The sequence below is a fragment of the Orcinus orca genome, chromosome 2 (genome assembly GCF_937001465.1).
Source record: "Orcinus orca chromosome 2, mOrcOrc1.1, whole genome shotgun sequence".
NCBI lineage: Eukaryota > Metazoa > Chordata > Mammalia > Artiodactyla > Delphinidae > Orcinus > Orcinus orca.
In genome coordinates, this window is record NC_064560.1 from 153462117 (window position 1) to 153477697 (window position 15581).

Below are 15581 nucleotides of genomic sequence, written 5' to 3' on the forward strand. Positions count from 1 at the left end.
AAAGTTGTGTTGCGGCTGGCCTGGCATAATCACTGAGGAGGCGGGCACCTCTCCTCACCCTGCTGTGATGCTTGCTCAGGTAAGAGCTCACCTATAACAACTCACCTCCTTTGTTCTCCCTTCCTGAATGAGACACTCCCACCACTCCAGCCCTCTACATCCTGCTTATTCCGGCTCTCTTTCTAACTCCTTCACTCATTCCTCAAACGGTCTCATTGCATAGATTTGGCTTGGTATCGCTGCTCTAGCCAGCTCTGACTTCTAGCTTCCATACTCAATTACAGCTCCTCCCTTTGAGGTCCCTGCTTTGTAGCTCATCACCTTGTCTGTCCAGCCCGAGCCCTGGAACCTTGAATGGCGTATGCTCAAGAGGCAAGCCCCAATAAAGGCTAGCATGTAGAAGGGCTGCAAACAGCTACGATGGCCTGATTTAGAGAGCCTCTGTGCTAGATGATCTCAGGTTGCCTTCCAGATCCCCTCTCCACACTTTTCTACCTGTCCCAGCCCCCAGAAGGGATCCTGTTTACTGTCCAGAAGTCACTGTATGGAGAATAAACAGGAGCCCTTGCCCACTGATTTCCAGTAGGGTTAGGCCAATGGAAAGGACTGGCAGCAGTTCGGGGATAAGTAGAAAAGAGAGGGCAAGGTATTTATTCCTTCGGCTCCCTCCTGTGTGGTTGCAGGCTGGCAACAGCTGCATCCCCCCACCAAAGACCACAGCTTCCCTCCAGCAGCTTCTCCTACAGCTATAACGACAACCATAACTCCATAAGCTCCAGTCTTGTAAATTCCAGTAACCACTCCTTTGCCTTTTCAGGAATAAGACATGTATTGGTAGGATGTGCTTCAACATCCCTGTTATTTTCCCCTAATGTCTTTGAAAGCAGTCCGTTAACCCCTCTTCAATTTTCCCACTTAAGGATGCTGTCTTTTTCTTTTCTTTTTAACATTTTTATTGGAATATAATTGCTTTACAATGGTGTGTTAGTTTCTGCTGTGTAACAAAGTGAATCAGGTATACATATACATATGTTCCCATATCTCCTCCCTCTTGCATCTCCCTCCCACCCTCCCTATCCCCCTCTAGGTGGTCACAAAGCACCAAGCTAATCTCCCTGTGCTATGCAGTTGCTTCCCACTAGCTATCTAGTTTCCACTGGGTAGTGTATGTATGTCCACGCCAGGATGGTGTCTTTTTCTTACCACAACCTAACTGATACAGTTCCAAACCTGAATGGGTCCAATTAGCATCATTTTAAGACACATGTAGCAACCACTATGAATCCTGGAGGGATATCAGCGATAACTTAGATGATGGAGAATCTTTACCTGGATGTCCCACTGGTATCAAATTTAATGTATCTAAAATCAAATCCATTGTTACCATCCCCTTATCTAAATTTGTTCCTTTTTTCCCCATTCATTCTTTAATTTATTTAAGTATTCTCTGTTTACAGAATGCTCTTCATGTGCTGGGCACTGTGCTATGCACTAGGGGTTCAAAGAGGCCCAGAACAATGTTCCATCACTCTAGGGGCTCAGTTCTATGGGGGAGACCCATCCACAGCTGTTGGGCTGCCCATAAATACATGCCTTTATTTTGAACAGTAGGAACTACCTGCTGGCAAAGCATAGAGGAAGAATCCGGGATGAGGCACAGGCCAGAAGACTTCTCCAAGGAAGTCCTAAATCAGCTGAACGTTAAAGAATCAGTAAGCTTTCAGCAGTGGAGAGAGTCACAGGGTGAAAGAACACTCTAGGCAGAGTCAGCATGAGCAAAGAATACAGGTATGAAAGTGCACAGAATGCTCAGGAAATGAAAAGCTGTCCTATACAGCTGGACCAGAGGGTACATGGTGAGTGAGCAGGCAGGCTGGGGTGGGGATGGCAGGGTAAGGGAAGGCAGGGAATAAGTGATAAGGTTTTCAAAAAAAAAAGTAGGCCTGGTCAGATTAGGAAGGGTATTCGTTGGAAAACTATTTGTAATTGTTATGACGCCTAATGTGGTATCAAAGCTCCTCTGAAGTGTTGTACTTCTGGCCCGTCCTTTGCCTCAGGGAAGAGATGTAACAATGACGGCCAGGAAACAAAGAAAGTAAGGCCTGGCTTTTGGTTTCTAATGAGGATTTTGAAATTATGTTAGAGCTTATAGCTCTGAGGAAAAATGTCTTCGAATTTCTAAAATCTTGGGCCCTAAAGGATTAAGGGCGTAGCTTTTACCATAAACTATACTTCAGATAGAACAGTTGGAGAGTCATGTTGGCTGCCCTTAGGGCTTTTCCTTTCCCATGTCAGATGCCAGACCTACAGGTCGCCGTTGGGAACAGGACAGAAGAGGCCTAATGCGAAGGAGTATTCCCACTTACAGTGACTTAGTTATCAGGGGCATATCCAGATGAAATGAAGCAGGGCACAGGGCAAGACCTCTGGATAGGGTACAGCCACATACATTAAGGAAGAAGGAAAAATCATGAAAGAGACTTTTTTTGCAGACTTCTTTCTTTCATATTTAGGTATGTCTAATTGGAAATTCATAAATTGCTGGTATGAACTTTCATAAATGTGCAAGTATACACGCTAGAAGCTACCAATAAATATCTCCTGAAAATAAACAATTGAAAAACGCAATAGAGGCTACAGCACCTTTCTGTTTCTGCTTCATGTCACTTACCCTAATTTACTAACTCATGGAAAATATTATATAATTGCAAAGTTGTTTGGGGTGAAATCAAGTGGTGCTTCCTTTAGTCAAAACATACTGCAAGAGTTACTTCTAAATAACACCTTTGATTTGGGGGCACAAATATCCATATAGAAAGTGATTTAAGTAAGGAAAGAAGTCATTTGAACAAGCGTATGTCTATTGTGGGCCAGACTGAAAGCACCATATTAGATGAGGCAGCCTGGTGTCTAGCTTTGGCAGAAGTTCTAACTATTTACTAGGTCTGCTACTCTCTTTGCCCCCATCATCTTGAAACCAAGAAGGTTTATAAATGTCCACTGAACATACCTGTGGGATTTTAGAGAAAATTTGCCTATCACTCTTCAGAAAGCATCTATTCTGTACCCTGGCCCCTTTGTCTTGATACTTGCCACTCAGTACTGCTCTGAATTAATTAGACATCTAAACATCTCAGGACAATGTTTTTGTTTTGTTTTACAAAATTATTCTAAAAGTGCAGACCTGATGCATCACAATGCCACTTTCATGTTTTTTTAATGGACTGGTCCTGCTCTATTCAGTTAATTTGCCTTATAAGTTTCTTGGAATTTCAGAACTACAAGTGTTGGAAGACCGTAACCATAACTGAGGTTGCCTACTCGTTTACATTTCCATTTTCCCTAAAAGCGACAGTAATGAGAAGAGCTGAAAATGGGCGGCTACTTAGCCCATATGCATACTTTTGTATGAATTGAAAAGATCACGCTTTTTTTGGGCAGATGTAGAGCACAATAGGAATCATGGCTTAGGGAGCAGAGTTACAGGCTAGATTTCGGCCCCCATTCACTCCCTCAGCCAAGGTTGCTTCAAAAAGACTTCAAGCCAGCCTCAAATCAGCTCAATCCCTGATGGATTAAGGTAATTTGCCCTCGTTCTAATTATCCTCTAAAAGATACGTGAACCCTCCCTGGAGAAAGATAACTTCATTAAAGCTTCTACAGTATTTTTACACAATGCTCAGCATTTAATCAAAACTTGTCAGGACCAAGAGAAAAAGAGGACCATAGAAATGTACTTACAGATGACTCAGGTATTAGAATGATCTGCCATGGACTTTAAAGTAACTGTGATTAAAATGTTCAGTAAAATACATGATAGGATAGAGAATTTCACAAAAGGACTGGAATGTATAAAAAACACAAACATAAGTTCTAGAACTCTAAAACTTTGGGTCAATATATGTAGATTGCAAATTACCAATATTAAGGACTATTAATATTAGTGGAAAAGTAGTGAAGAGAAAAGGGAGGTAAAGTATCTGGCAGAGCATAGGAAGAGGGCTTTGGAATGCAGCCATGGGAAAGTAAAAGAACCTCAAATAAAGCCCTCCTAGGTCTTGCCCCTGCATTTCTGACACCACATTGGAGAGACAGCTGAGCTGGCCTGAGCAGCAGTGTGCTGATGCATGCTGGAAGGAAGTTTTCAGGGGAGTGCCAAGTTTTTTTAAATCCTAGGAACAGCAAAAGAAGTTTGAAACATGTACCTGAGTCGATACAGAGAACTGTTAGGGTCCAAAACCAAATCTCTCAGGCCATGATGGGGTCCAGAAAGAGGCTGTGATCAATTCCAACCATAACACACAAAAGGATCTGAACTTTTGAATAAACAACGAGACAGGCAAAGAAAGCATCTCTGTCTCAAAAGCAAGCAACTTCTCTTTCATTTCACCTACTAAGTTGTGTTTGTTTGACACTCATGTTTTTAATTTCAGAAAATCTTTTCTGAGCTATACCCAAATCTCCTTAAGTGCTGTTATTATTTTTGCTGTTATCACCATTCCCCGTCTGTGCCTCTGGTGTGTTAGAGCCTGTTTCACTTGTTTTTCCTCTCCATGAAAGCTTGGCTGTTTAGGTTTATTGTTCTTTTTCTTGGAGTTGGTCAGAGACTCAGTTTACCTACATGCCTTAAATAGTTTGCTGCTGTTCTATAGAAAGCAGCTCCCAAGAGGAAACATTTTTGTTTCTTGGTTTCCTTGACCTCTCAGGGTTAACAAGGTTTCACCCTTCTTCAATCTCCTAAGGACCCAAAGAGTCTGGGCATGCTCTCCAGCTGCTCTTGATCTTCCCTAGAACATCAAGGATTCCCTTGAGTCAAGATTCTCCAGGCATGAATGCTTGTGGTTGCTTGCTTGGGACGTTCCTACGGTTGTTGCCAAGCTCCCATTTGGACCATAGAGAAGGGAGCACAGCTATAGCTCCCTACAACTTTGTTTTCAAGATGATGAACCATTATCATCCTTATGTTTTGTTTTTTCCTTTTTTTTTTTTTAAAGGTAATTACCTTTTATTTCAGTACTTTTTGTATTGTTGTTTTTTCCTTTTTATAGTGAGCTCATTTTAAGCCACAGATCTATTATTTTGACGCTCATTTTTTTGTGTACCCTAAAATACAAATTTAACAGAGAAGTCTTCATTGGGTTTTTACTACTGCATTGACTGCTGATCGAATTTGCAAAGTTGGTATGCAAGATCTATTGTACAAAAAACATCTATTCAAAATATGAATATGGAATTGACTATTGCCTTGAAGGTTCTATTGGATTCTGTGGGCCTATATCACTATGTGCCATGTGGTAGAGGGATGCTTCCACAGCTTTTCTTTATTGGAACAAGTGTGAAACACTTCTTTTACGCTGTGCCATGACATCATAAGGCCTTGGGACCATGTGGTTATGAACAGAAACATATGGGAACAGTACTAGGTCACACTGACTAGCCAGAATCGATTTATATAAATGTTGAAAATTATTTAAATAAAAATGTAAAATTAAGAGTTCTTACAAGCTTGTTAATCTTTGGGCTTATGAATAGGAGTCCAAGTTTGAGAAACTTGCAGTGAAGATTGCTCCCAAATTGTCTCTGTCTAGCCATGAGTCCCAGAACCTACATTCAAAAGCCTTACTAATGTTCATTTAACTGATGCGAATTGATGTGCTAACTTCTAATTTCTTTTTTTTCAATGTCTTGAAAATATTAGTTACCTGGTTTTTATTCAATATTTAAGCACCAGCCTTTCACAAAAGCTATAGAAGTCAATGTTTTAAAGAGTTGTATGTAAGTCCTTTCCCTTTTTTGGTGTAGTGTCCTCTCATTCATTCTATCTCTTCGCTGCCAGTTGATGTTTCAAAACATGAAAGACCTGATTTGGAAAAACAAGAGGCAGAAGAGATGATTGATTTATCTGTAGTTTCCAAAAAAAATTTTACTTTTAAATTCATTGTAAAGGATGCACAAATAAATTCCTAATTTGCTTAGTTCCACTGTACCTACTATGTGCTGTGTGCTTCTATCAAGCGAGAAGTAGCTTAATTTTTTTCAAAATTAAAAGTCTATAATGACTTTGGTTCACTTACATTTAATATTATTGACAGTATATTTGAATTTGTATCTACCATCTCACTATTTGTTTTCATATTTTATATTTTTTCTTCTTTTTTCCCTTCTTTTGAAATAGATGAATATTTTATGTCATTCCATTTTCTTCTTTATTAATTATATATTCTTTTACTATTAGTTAGCTGTTACTCTAGAGAGTATGAAATGCATTATTGACTTATTATTGTATAGTGTATATTAATACTTTACCACTTCCTAGATGATGCTAAAACCTTAAAACATTTTAACTCCATTTATCCCCATGCCTTTTGTGTTACTGTTGTCATGCATTTAGTTCTATATATATTTAAACTACACAAGGCATTACGATTGTTGTTTGTATAGTGTGTATTTATTTAGATTTACCCAAGTGTTTACTCTTTCTTTCCTGCATTTCTGTTTTTTTCTGTCTGTGATCACTTTCCTTATGCCTGAAGAATTCTCTTTATTACTTCTTTTAGAGTGAGTCCTCTGGCAATGAATTCTCTTAGATTTTCTTTGTTGAGAAATGTCTTTGTTTTGTCTCTGATTCAGGAATATTTTCACTGGGTATAGAATTCCAGGTTGGCCCCCAGGAGTATTTCTCAAACTCCTTTCCCTGTTCCTAGGATTTGAAAAACTTGGCACTCCCTTGAAAACTTCCTTCCAGCATGCATCAGCACACTGCTGCTCAGGCAGCTCAGCTGTCTCTCCACTGTGGTGTCAGGAATGCAGGTGCAAGACCCAGGAGGGCTTTGCTTGAGATTCTTTTACTTTCTCATGGCTGCATTCCAAAGGCCTCTTCCCAGCCTTTGCCAGATACTTCACCTCCCTTTATTCTTAGCAAATTTTCCATTCATCTTCAATATTAGTGACTTGAAATCCACATATACATTATCCAACATTTTCATAATTTTAGGACAGATATTAAGTAAATTGTACTAAAATTTCGTGTAAAGAAATTTGAGGTTGGGAAGGGCTTGCTATACAGTTGGCCCTTTGTATCTGCAGGTTCCCCATCTGCGAATTCCATCAACCATGATAGAAAGTATTTGGAAAAAACAAATTTTTTCCCAGAAAGTTCCAAAAAGCAAAACTTGAATTTGCCATGTACAAACAACTATTTAGATAGCATTTACACTGTATTTACAACGATTTATATAGCATTTACATTTGTATCAAGTATTATAAGATATCTAGAGATGATTTAAAATATGAAGGAGGGTGTACATAGGTTATATGCAAATAATGTGCCATTTTATATGAGGAAATTGAGCATCCTCGAATTTTGGTATCTGCAGGGGTCCTGGAAACAATCCTCCATGGATACCTAGGGATGACTGTATTTCAGACTACAAAACTGCATTATTATTAAGTAATCCAACTTCCCATCTGATTGATAATTTTATTAGTTAGATGAAGCTAGGTGCTATCACCAGCAAGCCTCAGAGTCTCACAGGCCTGACACAGTGGTTTACTTTGCACATTTACAGTTCAGTTGGGTTTTCAGCGGGCAGCCTTCCATGTGGAATTCAGGAACCCTGGCTCCTTTAATCCCTGGGCCTCAGAGTCCTCCACTGGATGTTCTGCATTCAGCCAGTAGGCAAAAGAAGAAAGTAACTGGAGGATCATGGGTGGCTAAGTTTTCATAGGCTGAATCTGCAAGTAGCATACATCACTTCCACCTCCACTTCATGGGCCAGACCTCAGCCACCAGCCACATCCAAATTTAAGGGAGGCTGGGAAATGTCATTTAGCTGTGTGCCTGGGGAAAAGAGGAAACTGGTATAGTGAGCAGTTCATCTCTACTACAGTAATTAGTGGGAATTCAATTTAAAATCAATTTTTCCAAACCAAGCTCAAGGAGCTAAGAATTCTTTAATGGACTTTTAAGTTGCTCAAATTCACTCATGTATGATAAAAATTAATGTTCACTAAATTCTAAAGTGTAATTTATCCTTACTAGTGTTTTTTTTCTCTTTAACTTATACAAAAATAATAAAACTAATGGCTTTTAACTAGGTTATTGTATAGAATTTTCACTTATTTGGACCATTATTCCAAAATTTACTACACTTAACATTGGAGACAGAATACTCCCTGGACTGACCCATGTGTTTCCTCTGCTTTCCTGACTTGGGGTCACAGAGTGTGAATGCTGAGAAAGTAAAGAACTGTGCTAAAGGACGCACTACGAATTCATGCTAATTTCAGCTGTGCTCTCACTCTTGTCTGTCAACCACCATCACCATGACCACCACCCCATCCCTTCCTAGTGGTGCTTTAGGGCCTTCCCCACATTGGCTCCTCCATCCTTCTCCAAATTCCTCATACCCCTGACATTCCTTACTTTCCAGACAAACTCCTCACCTCACTCTTCTTATTTAATTGTAAGTTTTTGCTCAATGGTCATCTATCCTCATTCCACGTAGGCAGGGACCATATCTTTCATGTTCACAGCCTTATTTCCAGTGATATTTAGTGAATGAATGAATGAGGCTCTCTGGGGTCAGCTCTATCTTGTACCCTACTTTTCATCTCAAAATATCTCTGTCTCCATATACACCACCTTCAGATTCTTAACTCCCATCATGGGAGAAGATCTTATCCTTCTAGGGCTCACTTCTTCACCACTATTTCCATTCCCCATATCTCTGAGTCTTGCTCCCTCAATCATCTCCTCTTCTCCAGCAGCTTTACTCTCTCCTTTGTCAGCTCTCAAAATAGGAACAATTTTCCCCCAGCTTGAAAAAGGCTTTGTTTTCCCCTCTGCTCTTTTAATTTCTTTCTTTCCTTTCACAGCCAAAACGAATTGCTGGCTCCAATGACTCATGACCCATGCACTCCTTCATCTACAATCTGATAATTGCTCTACTCTGGGCTCTTGAAGGTCATCAGTGACTTCCTACTTGCCACATTCAATGATCTTTTCTTAGTCTTCATTTTCCTCGTTCACTCTGCAATATGTGAACTATTACATACCATGGCAGAGACTGTTGGTTGAACACCAAATATCCCATTCTCCCCTTTTCCTTACCAACACAACTCCAATTTTATTTGAAGTGGTAACATGTCCAACTAAAGGACAAAATTTCCCAGCCTTTCTTGTAGTAGAGATGGCCTTAGGAAACATAAGCTTACGTGCTTGAATTCATTAGGTTAATGTCAGCTGCTGTAAAAGATAAATTCCAAATTCTCATCAGCTTAGACAATAGTACTTTCTTGCTCACATAATACTCAAAATGTATGTTCCTAGCCAGCAGAAAAACTCCTACATGGTCATTCTGGGACCCAGGTCCCTTCCATGTATTCCATCTTTTTCTAGGACCTCCAAATCCTCTACATTCAGCTAGTAGATGGAGAAAGGGGATGAAGGACAGCATGTAGGAGGCCAGAACTCATCTATATGATGAGACATAACTGCAGAGGAGGCAAGAAAATGTAATACGTGTGACTACCCAAGAGGAGGAAATGGGTTTAGTGGGCAACTAGCTAGTCTCTGGCCTACCATTACAGTTAAGCCATTCAGTAATAGATTCGGCCCTAACCCAACCACCAGGAATGAATGGAACAGGCCATAGTCACTGCACCCTGACTGCGTACATTCTAGGGCAGAAAATCTTACTCGTTCAATCCTTTAAGCCAAAGATGAGCATTTCTTCTTTACTGTCTGCCATAACAAGTGTATTACTCAACATTTTTTTCTCTTATTGTTGTCGTCATAAATCATGAATTAATTTGCATTCTGCCCTAATAAGAACCATTTCTAATCACAATTAGACTTGTTCCCCTTTATAGCCGTGAAAAGTGAAGTTTGAAAACTACTGAGATAAAGAAATAGATGAGATAAGATGTACTATGAGTTTGTACTTTAAATCCCCCAAGAAAGCCAAAATTGCAAAATGTGAGTCATGTTGGTTGTTGTCAACAATAAGGCTTTTTTGCCAAGTACAAAAAAAGCACCGATGAAGTTTATAAGATACACAGGGATCACAGTGTCTTACTGCCCAGATTAATGACTCCCCTGTTAGTTTAATTCTCTCTGTAGACTGTATATCAAAGTCTTCCCCAGCATTTCCTTACCATGGTTACTAACAGATGACATTTACTGTCTACTCTTGACCAGCGGTTAAAAATGGCCTGCCTATAAATTATCCTTCGTTCAGCTCAGATTATTCTCTAATAGGAAGACATTTATCTGTATTGAAATTCAAGGTGATAACAGAAACGTTTGAACCACATAAATTTTCCTCCTCTCTCTCCAACCTAATTAACAGTAATAATAGTAACTCATTCTTAAAGTTGGAAGTTTCCAACTTTTCAATTGTTTGTTCTCAACGCTCTCCTGCTAAGAATGTGTGTTATTTCAAATAACTCATCTTTCATATAAATTAGCACATGCACAGAGAAACAAGTGATTTCAAGAGCCAGTCTCCATTTTTTCCAGAGCCACATACAGGTATACAAGATAATTTTGACACCCAGACTTACATAAGCATACAACTTAAATTTGTTTGACCTGGGCTTTCTGTCTGGCAGTTGAATACAGAAGAATATCTTAGCTTCTTAGAATGTGAGATCAAAATTGTTTCTGACTCAGGATAGAGTCTTCCAGGACAAGGAAAAACAGTGCCATTGTTATTCATTCATTTAGTAAATATTTATGCAGAGCCTACCATATGCCTAGCAGCCTACGCTGGGACTGTGGGAGAAAGTTAAATAAGACACAGGCCCTGCCCTTGAGAGATTCACACCCCAATGTGCAAACACACAACACAGTATAATACATTAAATGTGATGGGGCTTTCAGAGAGCCCAAGAAAGTGGGCTTCTTAGGTTCAGGGATGAGGGTGAGGAACTTCTGGGAAGAATCTGAAGAAGTCTGTTGAAATAAAAATCCAAGGCTATGCTGAGGAAAGCAAGATTTAAAAAAGGTATGAATAAAGAAATAGCATTGGAATGCTGTGAGCTAGGCGTTGGCCTAACTTGCCTGAGGTCACCAAAAAGGGGTTTAGGGAGGCTTCTTTAAACCTGAGGTAAGTGTAGGTGGAGCTTAAGGGCCCACTGCCTCTGGGTCTTAGCTGAGATGCCCACCAGTACCATCCTGGTAGTGGATGCTGGATGCAGACTAAAGGGCTTACTCCTCCAGCTACTGGCACGCAGTCCTCACTATCAGCCCCCTCTAGCTGTTGCCTTGTCTCAAAAGAATTGCTGCACTCAAGGTCATGTGCCCTTCCCTGGGCCCCCAGTGCCTGGCCCACCCAAGGTGATAAGGCCCTCACCCCCAGTTCGGGGCAACTCCGAAGACTCCTTTCAGCTTCTGAGCTACCAGTCAGGTTGGTTCGGTCCTTTTATTGAAACTATCACAGCCTGCCTTCACCCTCTGCCCAATCCTGCTTCTGTTCCTTCCCTTTCACAGGTGTTCATCACCAAAGCACTCCTAATAAATATCCTACACACTAGCCTCCATCTTAGAGTCCGCTTCACAGGGAACAAACCAGCCACACCTGCCAACAACACCCCTTAGAACCACAGGCAAACTGCTAGAAAATCTCAGTAATCAGTGAACCGTCAAACCTATAATTGGGTTGACAAATGTATTATTCCACCATTTATTTATTCCCAGGTCATCACCCAAAGACAGTTTCAAAAATTCATTCTGAGCTTTAGGGTTTAAACTACAGCCAAGCTCTAATTGAGAATACGTTTTCTCCAAGATCCAAGCATACAGAGACCCTGATCCTGACACTGCGGTCAGCCAGGACACACCCACTCCCCAGAATCTCTGGAGGATTTAATTACTTGCTTTGGCAGCAAAAGATATCAAAATGAAACTTCTTGATGGACAAGAGGTTGGGGAACCCAAAAAAGCAGAAATCAGAATGGGACAAAATGAAGAGTTTACTAAACCACCTGCAAACTTTAGCCAACAGATGCTGATATGATGTTTGTGCAGACTTGGCCACATGACATACGCAACCAGCAGAAATGTAGGCAACTGGCATGCTGTCTGACCCTGGGGGAGTTCTGCCTCCCCACCTCTGAGCAAATAAAGGAAATTGCAGGGTCCTTCCTTTCTCTCCCACCCTCTTGTCTTCTCTGCTCGTCTCTTCCTCCAAAGCAGAGGCCTGGGGAATCCAAAAGATCTGGATGCCATTCTAGCCTCATCACTTACTAATTATGTAAACTTGGAGAAGTTATTAAGCTGAGTCTCATTTTCCTTATCTGAAAAATGGGAGAAAAAGAAAGAAGACTTCTCGGGTGCCACTGACAGGAATAAAAATATTGACATCACTGACAGAGCCATGCAGAGTAAGTACAGCACTAAGCTTAAATTCTAGTCTCACTGTAACTGCACAGTGGAGTGAAGCCTGGAGGGAACTCCCAGAGAGTCTGATATAATTGGTTTAAGGTGTCCAGTCATCAGAAATGTATACAGCTTTTTAAGTGATTCTAAAGTGCAGCCAAGGATTGCAGCCGCTATGGAAAACAGTTTGGGGGCTCCTTAAACAACTAAAAGGAGATATGATCCAGCAATCCCACTCCTGGGCTTATATCCAGAAAAGATGAAAACGCTAATTCAGAAAGACACATGCACCCCAGTATTCATAGCAGCACTCTATACAATAGCCAAGACATGGAAGCAACCTAAGTGTCCATTGACAGATGAATGGGTAAAGAAGATGTGATATATATATACAATGGAATACTACTCAGACCTAAAAAAGAATGAAATAATGCCATTGGCAGCAACATGGATGGACCTAGAGATTACCATACTAAGTGAAGTAAGTCAGACAAAGACAAATATTATATGATATCACTTATATGTGGAATATAAAAAAATGATACAAATGAACTTATATTTACAAAACAGAAACAGACTCACAGACATAGAAAACAAACTTATGGTTAAAAAGGGGAGGTGAAGGAGGGATAAATTAGGAATTTGGGATTAACAGATACACACTACTATGTATAAAATAGATAAACAACAAGGACCTATTGTATAACACAGGGACCTATATTCGATATCTTGTAATAACCTATAATGGAAAAGAATCTGAAATATATATATATATAAAACTATAAACGGAATCACTTTGCTGTATACCTGAAACATTGTAAATCAACTATATTTCAATTAAAAATAATAAATAAATGAATAAATAAAGTACAGCCAAGGTTGAGAATGATTGCTCCATGAAGATTATTTTCTATTTAAGGTACATAACTAGCACATGAGTTCAGTATAAGTACTCCTCCCTCCATTTCCACAGACAAGGAAACAGGTTTAGAAAGGTTAGAAGGTCGCTCAAGGGTACAGAGCTAGCAAGGGGGCAAAGCTGAGATCTGAATTCACACAGTATGACCACAAAGACCCTTCCCATCACCACCACACTGCCGTGCCACCACCTCACCCCCTGCATGTGAAGAGTATCTAGCACGGCCGCTAGCACACAGCAGACGCTCCAAAATTGGTAGCTGAGTTTGTCTTTACTTTTTAGCTTTCCTCCTCTCTATCCTTTGCTCTGTACAATCCCCAGCCCAAAATATTGCTTAGAGTTCAGTAGGAGTGAGGGATGGACCCAGGAAATCCTATTCTTTCTCCTACTCTCCCCTTTCTAAAATCTGGCCATGAGCACACTTGTTTTCTGTTTAAAAAATTTGTAGATAATTATTACAGGTACCATACTGAAATATCACAAATCCAAGAGAAATTTTTCAACCATCCGTTCTCAAGTTTAAGTTGTTTTATTTGCCTATGCCAACTTCTAGTTCTTGTCCATGAGCATATATGGTTTTTATATTTACAAAATCATAATATAATTATATATTTAGATGTTCACATTATACCATATATATTTTTCCAGAAGATCTGTCTTATAACCCAATTAAGCAACCTGCAGATAATGAAGATAACTTTACTATGTAACTGGGCCCAAGATATTTTCATTAGAAGTTTCCCTCTAGGGGTCGGGGTGGGGGGTGGGGAACCTTAGCCTTGTTACTATGAAAACTGATATAAAAGTGTATAACCATGTAAAGGTCACATGACATGACATTTGCCTTCCCTTCTTTGCTGTATGTTCCTCAAGGCCCACACACCTCACTCCCATGCCTGGCACAAAGTAAGAGCTCAAAAAATACTTGATGTATGAACAAATGATACTTTTCTGGGCTGAACAATGAAGTTGTACAGTAAGATTTCTTAGGCGGAGGGACAGGAGACTCCAAAGTTAACCATGAGAATAGGGCAGGGTGAACCAGAGCAAACAGGAAGGAAAGCAGATGGAAATCCCATGGTGAAGGCCAGCTACATTGGCTGGAAGGAAGCACGTGTTTTCCTGAATTGTATCCGTTCAAAGCCACCAGCCGTGAAGCATGACATATATAGACCATGTCAAGGATGGACAGCTGCCCCTTCAGTCCCTTGAGAGTTGTTTCTAAAAAGTTGTGTACATTCTCGGAATGGGTATGAAGGTCAAGACAGCTGGCACAGAAAAATAAGACTGCAAAAAATGGGAGTCGGTACACTTCAGAGAACATCCCGATACAACGTCATTTGAGGAAGATTCTTAACCTAGAGTCTATTGGGCCTCCTCCAGACAGCATAGCGAGACTTCAGGAAACTGTGAACACACTGAAATTGGTATAAATTGTGCATACGTGTGGCTGTCTGTCTAGAGAGACCTCAGATTCATCAGATTTTTGTGCCCTTTGGTTATCGGGCCTGCTACTTCTTCCTCTTCATCAACTCAAATGGAGCTCCTCTAAGTCCATCATTATTTGTTAGGGGCTGGAGGTGGGAATAAGAGGTGGTGGGAATGAGAGGTAGAAGGGAACTAAGCCCTCGGAAGACCTTCTATTAATTGAGTCAATAGATGTGAAAGGATTAGAGAGTGTTCAGCATATATAAACAGGGGCTTATAAATGTTAGCTCTCACTATTTTTATTACTCTATGCCAAAAGCCTTATGCTTTCTCAGCTTCACAATAACCCTACAAGGTCAGCATAAGTCCCATATCCTATTTATGAGGAAACGGACTCAGAGAGATTAAGTAAACTAACCCGTGGGTCACAGCTAGTGGTGGAGTTCAGAAAGATCAAATTCCAAAGCTTGGACTCTTTGTCTCCACCCCAAGACTTGAATTACTGGCCAGCTGAAAGCAGCCTCTCCGGCTACCCTTTAGGCTTTTACGTCTAAAGCCCGGTCTTACTCTCTCCCTGAGTCTGTCCATCAGAACAGGCACTGAGCCACAAAATGAGCTTCTTCAAGCCAAGGCATAATCTACTTCCTTATGTAATAGGGTCCTGGTCATCCCCCCGAAATTCCACACTCAAGCCAGTTTCTTTCCCAGGGTGTCAAGTGTTAATTAAAGAAATAAGTCACGCTAAGCACAATTAACTCCCTCCACTCTATCATGCAGCCAAGTGAAAGGCCAGGAGGGCAGAAATGTTTTCTAGTAGTCACAAACCAGAGTGAAAAAGCTCCAAACTAAGTC